Raw genomic sequence first — 11120 nt, forward strand, 5'->3', positions numbered from 1 at the left:
GCTATTACCAATAGCTCCCACTAAACCATGTCCCTCAACACAACATCCAGTGTTTCCTTGAACACCCTTGAAGCCCTTTCCCTGCTGTTATTTTCTTTTAAAACACATTTAGATTAATCTTTTAAGTGTCCAGTTCTACCCTGAGCATTTTATATTGATGCAAAAATACTACTGCAACCAGAATGTACACCACACAGTCCACAAATACATTCACACACAACATATATTGAGATGCTTAATACTATTTCTCCACTTTCTTTATGTCTGCAACTTCTGATACATTAGAATTGTCTCTTGGTGCTTTGCTTAGCAATAATAAATCAAACTCAGTCACTCTGAGCCTGAGCCAGTGACCATCCTTGGTAGATACCTTGCTGCCAAGCTGCCTCCTATTAATCCAAGGGTTTGTATGTGTGCGTGTGTAATTGTAGTGCCTCATTTCCTAATGAAGTGAGTCATTAGGAATTCAGCCAGATGAAAGCCCAGCAAAACAGTACCAATGAGTTTTGCTGCTCATTTTTCTAGACAGAGCACCTTCCCATCACCTCATTGTATTAGGAGCTCTGTAAAGGCAAGAACAAAATGCCTCTGTCTGAAACAAACAACCTATGTATAAACAACCTGTCTCAAACAAACGATCTATGTATAAATTACAAGGCAACACATGGAAGAGTGAAATGGCAATATAGGCTGTCAGGAACAGGTCTTGGCTGCCTGCTCACTGCCAAGTTTTCTGAGGGCTTAACACCAGAGAAGAACTTACACAATTCATTGTTTTTGGAATAAATCTAAATAGTGACAGTGAAAGAACTTTGTAAATTAAATTACATTGAAAGAGACACTCCATGAAGACCATGACATTCCTTTCTTTAAATAGAAAAAAAGATCTTCTTAATTGATGGTGTTAATATAATGAAAGAATTTTATAACTGACGGAAATGTTTTGAAACACAAGAAGTATATCCAGACCAACACATACCTCTACAACAAGAAAAGACAACAAATCTCTGTCTTGTATGAGAGTGTCTATTGGTTTGATCATTACTCACAGGAATAGCACAGCAGTTAGAGACAGTTCCTAGCAAAGGAAGAAATATTAGATACATGGCCACATAAATCACTAAATGAGAAATGAAAATGGAAAGTTTGGGTTTTGCCTTGATTTTTCTCCTTTTTATCTTTCACACACTTTATTTCAGGGAAGCAAGAATGAAAAAAGATTTCATCAGCCAAAGTCAGAACATCTCTGGTGCCTGCAAAAAAGACATGGGTCACAGAAGCTGCTGAGCTGACTGCTGCAGGATGCGCAAGGGGAGTTGAACAGAAGGCTTTGGATTCCATATACACATTTGCTCTGCACCACGTTTGCTGTGAGCATATTGTTGTGTTCTGTATGATCCTCGATGATCTTTCAAGATATTCTGACATTTGTCATAGAAAATACAAAGGACTTCTACTTTCCTTGGGATTGGATGCACAAAATTTCAAATGGATCATGAGAAACCTGTGTGTGAAATTAATGCTAGTATGTCATTCAAACTTTTATTTGGTTAGGTGATTTATTTATTCAAGTTACAAGGTATACAGAAATCATAACCAGGGTCTCTTGCAATAATATTATTTTATGATCATGAAAATTTTTAAGAAGTCTATCAATAGGTAGTAAGCACACTTGGCATACCAGTGTGCTTCTAGAGATATACAGAGGAATACATTTTCCTGAACAGAAACTTCTCGGCAATGCCTATTTTGTGGGATGTGATGCTCCAAAAACTGATCCTTAAAGCAGATTGAGGATGCTAAAGAGAAAGAAAGAGTCAAGTTCATGCTTTTAGGCATTTAAAGGCCATGGAAGTGAGTCTCAAGAACAGGACTTTATATGATCTTGAAGAGGCTCCAGGTATGTGCTGACCTTGCTGATGAATAACCAAGGTAAAAGCTGAAAGGTGAGGGAGTGATGTTTCGTTATCATCACTTTTATTTGGTATGGAATAAAACAATTCTGGAAAATAAGCAGCTGGATAGTAGTGATCAAACATTTCCTGTAATTCCTCACAACCCTCTCGCCAAGAACTACAATCCTGTAGCAGGGCAAAAAAATTGTGTGGCAGCATTTTGTAGTACACCTATACTTTCAACACTTTCAGAAGTATTGAACTGCTAATACAATACACAGGACTGAATTCAGTAGATTGACGTAGGGGGTCTTTAACCTCACCTAATCTCTTACTCTTCCCAATCTCCATTGGTGCTGTTTACCTGTGAACTTGCTCTCGACCACGGCACAATAGCAGCTCTCCTCCCCTTCAGGGACTCTCAGTGCATTTGATAAATGAGCTTTGGCCCATTGAAGCATGTGGGAAAACTCTCACAGATTTCAAGGAGATTTGGCCTAGTCCTTGACTATCTTTGTATCAAAGTTCTGCTTGAAAAAGCACACAGGGAAATGGTTTCTGTCATTGCCTCTCTGCTCTTATCTGCCTATTGAACCAAATTCCAATAACACAGACATGCACCCTTGGAAGCCTCCATATGCAAGTTTCAGAAGAAAATGCAGACCTGTGTACTTCACAAACTTGCCTACTTGTCTATGATTTTTGAGCCAAATTGATTCAGATCAAAAGTGAAGGCTCATCCTATGCCAATTAATCATCTTTCCTCACACAGTGTTTTTGCAGCTGCCATCACACACACTGCTTGGGCACTGATCCACTCTTTCACACCTTCCAAAGTTGCACCATAACCACTGGCACTGTTTTTTTGTCCTGTAGGAGTAGGACAAATCTTCTAGGACAGCTATAAATGATCATTACATTACATAATTATCCTGACACCTCACTGCACTCTCAGTCAGTTAAATACTGATTTACATTCTAACAATACTTAAGTAATAGTCAACACAACTAATTTTCTGGTCACCTTTTTGTAGACAATAAAGCCGTAAGGAGCCACAGTCCCATCTATACAGATTGCTGCAGAAGTCTCTGGACTGCGACCCGAGCCTCAAAATAATGACATTAGACCTTTTACATATCCACCCCAATATTGCAGCAATTGATAACTTACTGCAAGCCTTGGGAAGCTGCTCCAATGCTGCTCAGGAGAGTAGCTAAGATCAGATGGTTTTGTGTGGAAAAAAAAAATCATTTTGCACTTGTAGTTAGTCTATAATTTGAAACATCTGTATAAAGAATGATAAAAGGAAAGCATTCACATGCATGGAGAGTAGCATATGAAGAATGCAGGTTTCCTTTTATATCCCTATTACCATGTTTGATCCTTTCCAGCTTCTATAATTGCCCTCTGTGTGATTATCTTCAGCACAATACAACGTTTTTAAAATCTGTGCAGACTAAAACTGTATTGTAATACTGTGACTGCTTTGTCTCTAATGTATCTTTTGTAAATTTGCGGTCAGCAGTAGCTCTATTTGGTAAATAATATAAAGCCAAGATGGGTTTATTCTAAGCAGGAAAAGCCTCAGGGTGACTGAGGTGTAAGAAGCAGCTCTGAATGAGCAATTCAAATGGAGACAGCATTTAAATAATTAACTTCCTTTTGATAGGATTTTCCTGCTGTAGTGAAAGAAAAGACAAACAATTAACAACTGAAACTCTCTTGTCTGTGCCTTCTCTGTCTGAAATAATGAGATTTGCTCCAGGATGGGGGACTATCCTCACAGCTGAAGAAAAGCCTCTGTATAAAGGAGAAAAGGGAATGTTAAGGGTCTGTTGGCTGTGTGCATGAATAGGGTTGTCTCCCTGATGGAGCCACAAACCTTCATTCAAAAAACATTTTCATCAATGACCTTGATGAGGGGATAGTAGCCACCCTCAGCAAGTTTGCTGATGATACGAAGTTGGGAGGATTGGCTGACACGCCTGAAGGCTGAGCTGCCATTCAGCAAGACCTGGACAGGCTGGAGAGCTGGGCAGTAAGAAACCGGATGAGGTTCAACAAAAGCAAGTGTAGGGTCTTACACCTAGAGAGGAAGAATTGCATGCACCAATACAGGCTGGGGGATGAGCTGCTGGAGAGGAGCTCTGCAGAGAAGGACCTGGGCGTCCTGGTGGACGACAGGTTGGCCATGAGCCAGCAGTGTGCCCTCGTGGCCAAAAAGGCCAGTGGCATTCTGGGGTGCATTAAGAAGAGCGTGTCCAGCAGGTCGAGGGAGGTGATCCTCCCCCTCTACTCTGCCCTGGTAAGGCCTCATCTGGAGTACTGTGTCCAGTTCTGGGCTCCCCAGTATAAAAAAGACAGGGATCTCTTGGAAAGAGCCCAGCAGAGGGCCACAGAGATGGTGAAGGGCCTGGAGCATCTCCCCTATGAAGAAAGGCTAAGTGAACTGGGTCTGTTTAGCCTTGAGAAAAGACGACTGAGAGGGGACCTGATCCAGGTTTATAAATATCTGAGGTGTGGCGGCCATAGTGGTGAGGCCAGTCTCTTTTCAGTGGTACGTGGAGACAGGACGAGGGGAAACGGACATAAGCTGCAGCATAGGAAGTTTTGCACGAATGTGCGTAAGAACTTCTTCACGGTGAGGGTGACGGAGCACTGGAACAGGCTGCCCAGGGGGGTTGTGGAGTCTCCTTCAAGTCTCGCCTGGACGCCTACCTGTGCGACCTGGTGTAGGGAACCTGCTTTGGCAGGGGGGTTGGTCTCGATGATGTCTAGAGGACCCTTCCAACCCCTACAATTCTGTGATTCTGTGTGATTCTGTGAATCATAGAATCATTAAGGCTGGAAAGACCAGTAAGATCATCCAGTCCAATCATCAACCCATGCCTGTGACTCTTTATGTCAGGTCACCCAGTGCAACATCAAGCCTTTTCTTGAACACCTCTAGTGACAGTGACTCCACCACCTCTCCAGGCAGCCTGTGCCAGTGCCTCACCATTCCAACTCTTCTACATAGCAGTAAAGTAGAATGAGGATTGGAGTGTGGAGTAGATTTTCACGTGTAAACCATTGATGAGATGGAGCAGCTCAGTAGGGTACAACCAGTGGACTCAGTGGACAGAATGGTGCTGCTGATCCTCACCAAGAACCTCCTCTGAGCTGCCTCCAGATAATCTCTGAGCAATTGTTCTCTTCTAGGAATGGGGCTGGAGGTTGTTCAGACAGAAGGATGAAACAGATGAAAAGAAAAGGGAGAAGTTGGGAAGGGTATGTCACTCAGCTGCAATATGAGCACACTTCATGAAGTACTTTCCCAAGCATAACCGATAAGAAGCAGCAGCAGCAGCAGTTTCTGTTCCTGACTGCTATCTAAGTCAGCCTTGATGTGCACAGAGTCAGTCATAATTCTTACAAAAAACCATGCTGTTACATGGTGTTGCTTGCTCAAATAGGATAGCATTTTCTCCTAACACTGTTGATTAAGAAATCAATTTGACCATTTACTGGATAACACTTCAAAAAACAATCGCTAGTTCTTGTAAATGCCAAGCTGAGAATTTTTAATAGCTTTGGTATACTCCTGCTACCAAACTAAGTTTCATCCTTATCATTTGCTTTATTAATGGGCTATGCCTAATACTGTATAGCTGAATGGTAGTTCCTGTTTCTTTAACACTGCTCTGACAGCAGCCATTACAAAAAAAGCCAACACATAAGCACATGGACACATGCACACATGCACACACATATACACATATACAAACACACACCACAAACTCATCCTCTGAAAATAATCTCTGTCTGAAGGAACTGTAGCTAAAGGAAAAAGGAAGTCCAGAAGAAGAGAAACCATAGGAACTGACTGAGCTTGCAAAATCTTGATTATACTTTTCTGGCCATTTGTCTCCAATAAGTCTGATTGTGATATGATATATCAACAGTGATTCCATTTTCTCGCAGAACTTCAAAGAGGATCTTTCAGGCAACAATAGACTGAACTATCTTGTGATTTTTTTTTATTTTGTGCGTGTGTGTGTGTGAAATCTGAAAAACTGTAGATCTGGAAGGGGTGAGTATCTTTGGGCATATCTCAAGTGAAGGATATACTTGGTTCAGCCCTGCTCGAGAAAGATTTACATATTTATAACTGAATCCTTCCCCAAAGGGAAAGAGAAGGACCAATGTCTATAGAAAGAAATTGTGGCACACATAGCCATGGGCAAGGAAGGGAGGACGGGTGGATCCTGCTCCAGGAAGGAGGGAGAAAATGAAGACAGAAGGTATGTCTCTATGTCAGGAAGGGGAGATGGAAACAGGGAAGAAAACAGAAGCATCAGGTGGGACCCTGGGAGTCACACAGCCCCTCATGGACATCAAAGTAGGGAGTAGAGGCCAAGAATTGGAGAGCAGGAAAGTGACTGTTATGGCACAAGGACTAGTGGCCCAATGGAGAGTGTTGGGATAGGATGTGGGGATTCACTGCAGTGTGTGGTTTGAGTCATTCCACATGGATCCCCCTTTGGCAAAATTGTGGGGTTGGCTACGAAACCCAGCCTTGACTCAACGATCTGGGTAAAAACAACTGCTAAGACAGAAAAGTAAATATATGTAGTGCATGGGAGCAGAATGTCCCAAAAGGCTTTCCTTTACCCAAACCTGAGCATGTTAAACATGACAGCAGCAATCAGCTGGGTTGAACGGTACCTGGGGGAATTATTTCTAAACAACAACAACAAAAGAGAGTCATATTGAAAATAAGTATGAATAAAAAAATTATTATAGTAGGGAGAGACCTCAGAGTAGCAGCCAAAACTTGGTGTGATAGCAGAAGTACCACCAGCATCACAGCCTCCGTTGAGGCCTGGCAGAGCAGCTGCCCCATTGGGCACCTTGAGAGATTGGCATCCAGCTGGTGGGGTGGCAGGACAGGGTGCCACAGTGGGACTCACACCTGGAGTGCCTGTCTGTGATCTTGGTGGGGCTTTTGTCAATGGTGTGTGTGTATGTGGGGAGCCCCATGGGCAGGAGAGGTTTGAGGGCTGGGAGCCCGTGTGGCCTCTGGGGAGGTGGTATGCAGGTAACTGTGTGCAGCACTGATGAGGAGTTAGTTATGATGGTTCTTCTGAAATGTAGATGCTTATTAATATCTTTGTAGGCCTCTAGTATTGTGATTTGTCTGTCATATTACTGATATCGATCTTGCACACATAGTTCACTGATTTTCAGTTAATTAAATGCCAATAAAACAAAACAAAAACAACAACAAAAAAACCCACCCTGTTTCAGTTCTGGTTTGATTTAAACTTCTGAGCTAAGCAGATTTTTCCCTATGTTAGAGAACAGAGCAACTCTTAAGGAAAAATCAAAGGGTGACACTGCCTTATTCTTGTGCAGGACTGGACACAGCAGAAGACACAGATGTCCCACCAGCAGCATGAGAGTGGAGCCCAGGCTGGAGCACAGGGTCTGGGTGAGGCTGTGAGGTGAAGAGATCCATTGCAGCTGACCAGGGCTGGCAGGGAAGCCTTGTAATTTCCACACACGTGGAAGTTTGATGTCGTAAACCCATGACTTCCAAGGAGAGAGGAAGACAGACAAAAGCTCATGAGCAGCCACATGCAGAAGGACATAATGGAAACATTTGTGACAGCAGGATAATGAATAATTAAGGCTCTGGAAAAAAAACAAAACAAAACAAAAATACAGTATTTTTTTACAAGTTAGACAGTGAAAATAGCTTTGGTGTTATTTTTCCCTCAGATACAGCAGTCAGTGAGCTGGGGTGAATGAGCATTTATACTCACTTCTCACTGTGCTGAGGGAAATGGCCGAAGCAGGATGCCCTGCTCACTGGTTTTGCGGCTGCAGAGAATTGAGATGGAGTGAACATCACTTGTTACGGACAAAATTAGAAAAGTAAATTGTAAGCGCCTGCATATTGGTGCTCCTGTCCACAAATGTTGCTTAGCTTCCATGAGGTGGATGGCTGTGGTGTTAACAGACCCTTGTACCTAGCAGTGATTATAGTAAGAAAGAGAAAGCTCTTAGGCAGCTATCATCTGTCATCCACTTTCTGTGGAAAACCACAGAAATTATTAGCTGAGCACTAAGTATGAATTCTGTTAAAACAGTTCCATCTCAGTAATAATGAATGGAACAAATATGTAAAAAAGTCCATTTGCAAGCAGGAAAGCTTTCAGGTAGCTCGCCAGCAGCTCTAGCTAGATGGGGTTAGTCCCTCAGGAGAGATGGTAACAGAATTCCTGAAGCTCCCCAGTCCCTTGCAGTGTGGGGATGCTCCCACAGGCACACAAGGGTCATCATGATGTTGAGACCACTGAAGCTGTACACACTTTTAGGGGATTTATGGGTTTTATGGGATCACTCTTCACTCAACAAAGTGGGTGTTCTGGTCTCCCTGGCCTCTCCATCAGCCAACAAAGAGAAACAGAGATTGCAGGGATTGCAATTAGTCATGTCCATGCATTTCAGAAAGGGTAAGATCATCCCCTGTGCTCTCCAATGTTTCTCATCAGGTAAGAACTCCACTGAGCTTCAAAGGAAGCCTGGACTGCAGCCACTTGCCCTGCAGACATTCAAGCTTAGGGAACATTCTTTCCTCTTAACTTGCCTCCCAGTGAGAAGGAACATCAATTTGTACAAGGTGCTATAAATCAGCATCCACCCAAAGCTCACATCACCTAGATGGGGAAGACGAAGAGAAGAGCCAGGGTCTGCCCATGCAGCAGAGCTGTGGTAGGCTGGAATTAGGTAGTTCAGGTCAACCTTGATCAGATCCCATACCCTATGAGACACCCATGGCTCTTAGGGCTTTCCCAACACTCCAGCAGCTAAGAACAGGGTGCACAATGATGCAGGACTCTTCCTGACTGCAAACATGCAAAGCTCATAGCTCTGAGATACTTCCACTTGGAAATGAGGGCTAGAGGGGATGAAGAGCCAGGATGAAGCTTCAATACAGAGAACTGCAAGTAGTCTACAATTCAGCCTCAAGTTTATAAAATTATCTACTATATACTAATCAGAGAACACAAGCTCCTGGTGCTGCGATAACTAATTTGGAAGGGCACTGCCCCTCTCCCGTCTTCCTGGAAAACCAAAAGCAGAGCTCAGCTGCTGACACTGAGCTGAAGTCAGTTCTGCCCCATTCACCTCTGGGGAGTGACAAGCAGGGGGCCATCTCAGACATTATTTACTCCAAAGAAAGAGTATTTATTTAAATATTATGCAGGATGTGATTCAGTTGCCTGCACTCAGGCATCTGTTGCCATTTTAGACTCCTGTCCAAAAAGTATATTTCAGGGTTGCAACCATAAAAATAACACGGAGGAGCCACACACACCCTGCATTGCCAAGTCCCACTGCCTGGGTCACGCAGGGCAGCTGCAGCATCTTCCCATTGGCCAACACACCTGTGGCTGTGCCTGCTCCTACCTATGGGCACTCATCTGAAGATCTCTGGAGAAATGAGAAGGAGTGAGGGGGAAGAAGAAGATGATAATAGCTGAATAATTTATTCAATGAGATTCATGGAATTTGGGAACTAATACATTCTATGAATAATATTTTCATTATTTTCCCACCTCCAGTGCTAACTAGAGATATGAATAATGATCGAAGAAAACCTGAATTATGAGAATGCTATTGAACTTTGCACACACATACATTGCATAAAATGAGGAGCAAACAGTTCTGCCTGCTGTCGGCTTGATGTAGATGTTTGTGAAAATCCTGAAGTATGTATTTGGCACTTTGGCCTTTCCTCGCAGGAAGTTTGCACTCAGATTACCTGACAATAGGAATCAATCAATAGCATACATAGTGTTTCTTTCCCAGAAAATTGCTAACAATTTCTTTCATTCAGCACTTCAGAGATTACATCCCCAGAGATAGCAGAGCTCTCATCCTTACAGCCCTCCCAATGAGGGGTGGCATGTCTGTGTGCTTTGGGGACAGGTTCATTCACCAGGGCATGACAGTGTATCTCTGACCTCTGGTAGCATTTACCGGCAGCCCCCCCTATTGCAGCATCTGCAAGAGTTGGAGGGAGGATCTGGGGAACTGCAGGCCTCTCAGGCTGACCTCAATATCAAGGAAGGTCATGGAGAAGATAATCTTGACTGAAATCATGCAGCATATGTGGGATAACCAGGGGGTCAGGCCCAGCCAAATTGCATGTTCATTGAATGCACCTGCAGTAAGTTTGTGGATGACACCAAGTTGACAGGAAGTGTCGATCTGTCTGGGGGTCAGAAGGCCCTACAGAGGAATCTGGGCTTGTTGGATCACTGGGCTGAGGTCAGTGGGATGAAGTTCAACAAGACTAAGTGCTTGGTCCTGCACTTTGGTCACAACAGCTCCAGGCAATGCTACAGGCTTGGGGCGGAGTGGCTGGAAATCTACACAAAGGAAAAGGCTCTGGGGATGTTGGTTGACACTCAGCTGAACACGAGCCAGCAGTGTGCACAGGTGGCCAAGAAGGCCAACAGCATCCTGGCTTGTATCAACAATAGTGCAGGCATAGGAGCAGAAAGGGGATTGTCCCACTGTACTCAGCTCTGGTGAGGCCACACCTCGAGTGCTGTGTTCAGTTTTGGGCCTCTCACTACAAGAAAGACATTGAGGAATCTGTCTAGAGAAGGGCAACAAAGCCGAGAAGGGTCTGTAGCATAAGGCTTATGGAGAGCAGTTGAGGGAACTGGGATTGTTCAGTCTGGAGGAGGGGAGACCTTATTGCTCTCTACCTGAAAGGAGATTGTGGCAAGGTGGGGCTCGGCCTCTTCTCCTAGATAGCAGCAATAGAATGAGAAGTAATGGCCTTCAGAGTCACCATCCTTGGAGATGTTCAAGAAACATGTAGATGTGGCACTGAGAGACGTGTTTATTGAGCATGTGGAGATGGGCTGATGGCTGGACAGATGATCTTAGTGTTTTTTTCTAGCCTTAATGGTTCTGTGATTCTATGATTCTACTTCTGCAGCGGCTGCAGCTCAGAGGGGAATCCAGCAAGGCTCTTCCCACCCCTTGTACTTCCCACCGCACCTCCTGCTGTGTTGTGAATAAAGTTCATGTCTAAAACTAAGCGATGACATTAATTCCTGATATCATTTCACTGGCAACAAATGCACACCATCCTTTGACATCAGTGGTGAAAGATCAGGCTAAATTAAAAAACAAAACAAAACAACAAACAAACAAAA

The sequence above is a fragment of the Meleagris gallopavo genome, chromosome 1, assembly GCF_000146605.3.
Source record: "Meleagris gallopavo isolate NT-WF06-2002-E0010 breed Aviagen turkey brand Nicholas breeding stock chromosome 1, Turkey_5.1, whole genome shotgun sequence".
NCBI classification, from domain to species: Eukaryota; Metazoa; Chordata; class Aves; order Galliformes; family Phasianidae; genus Meleagris; species Meleagris gallopavo.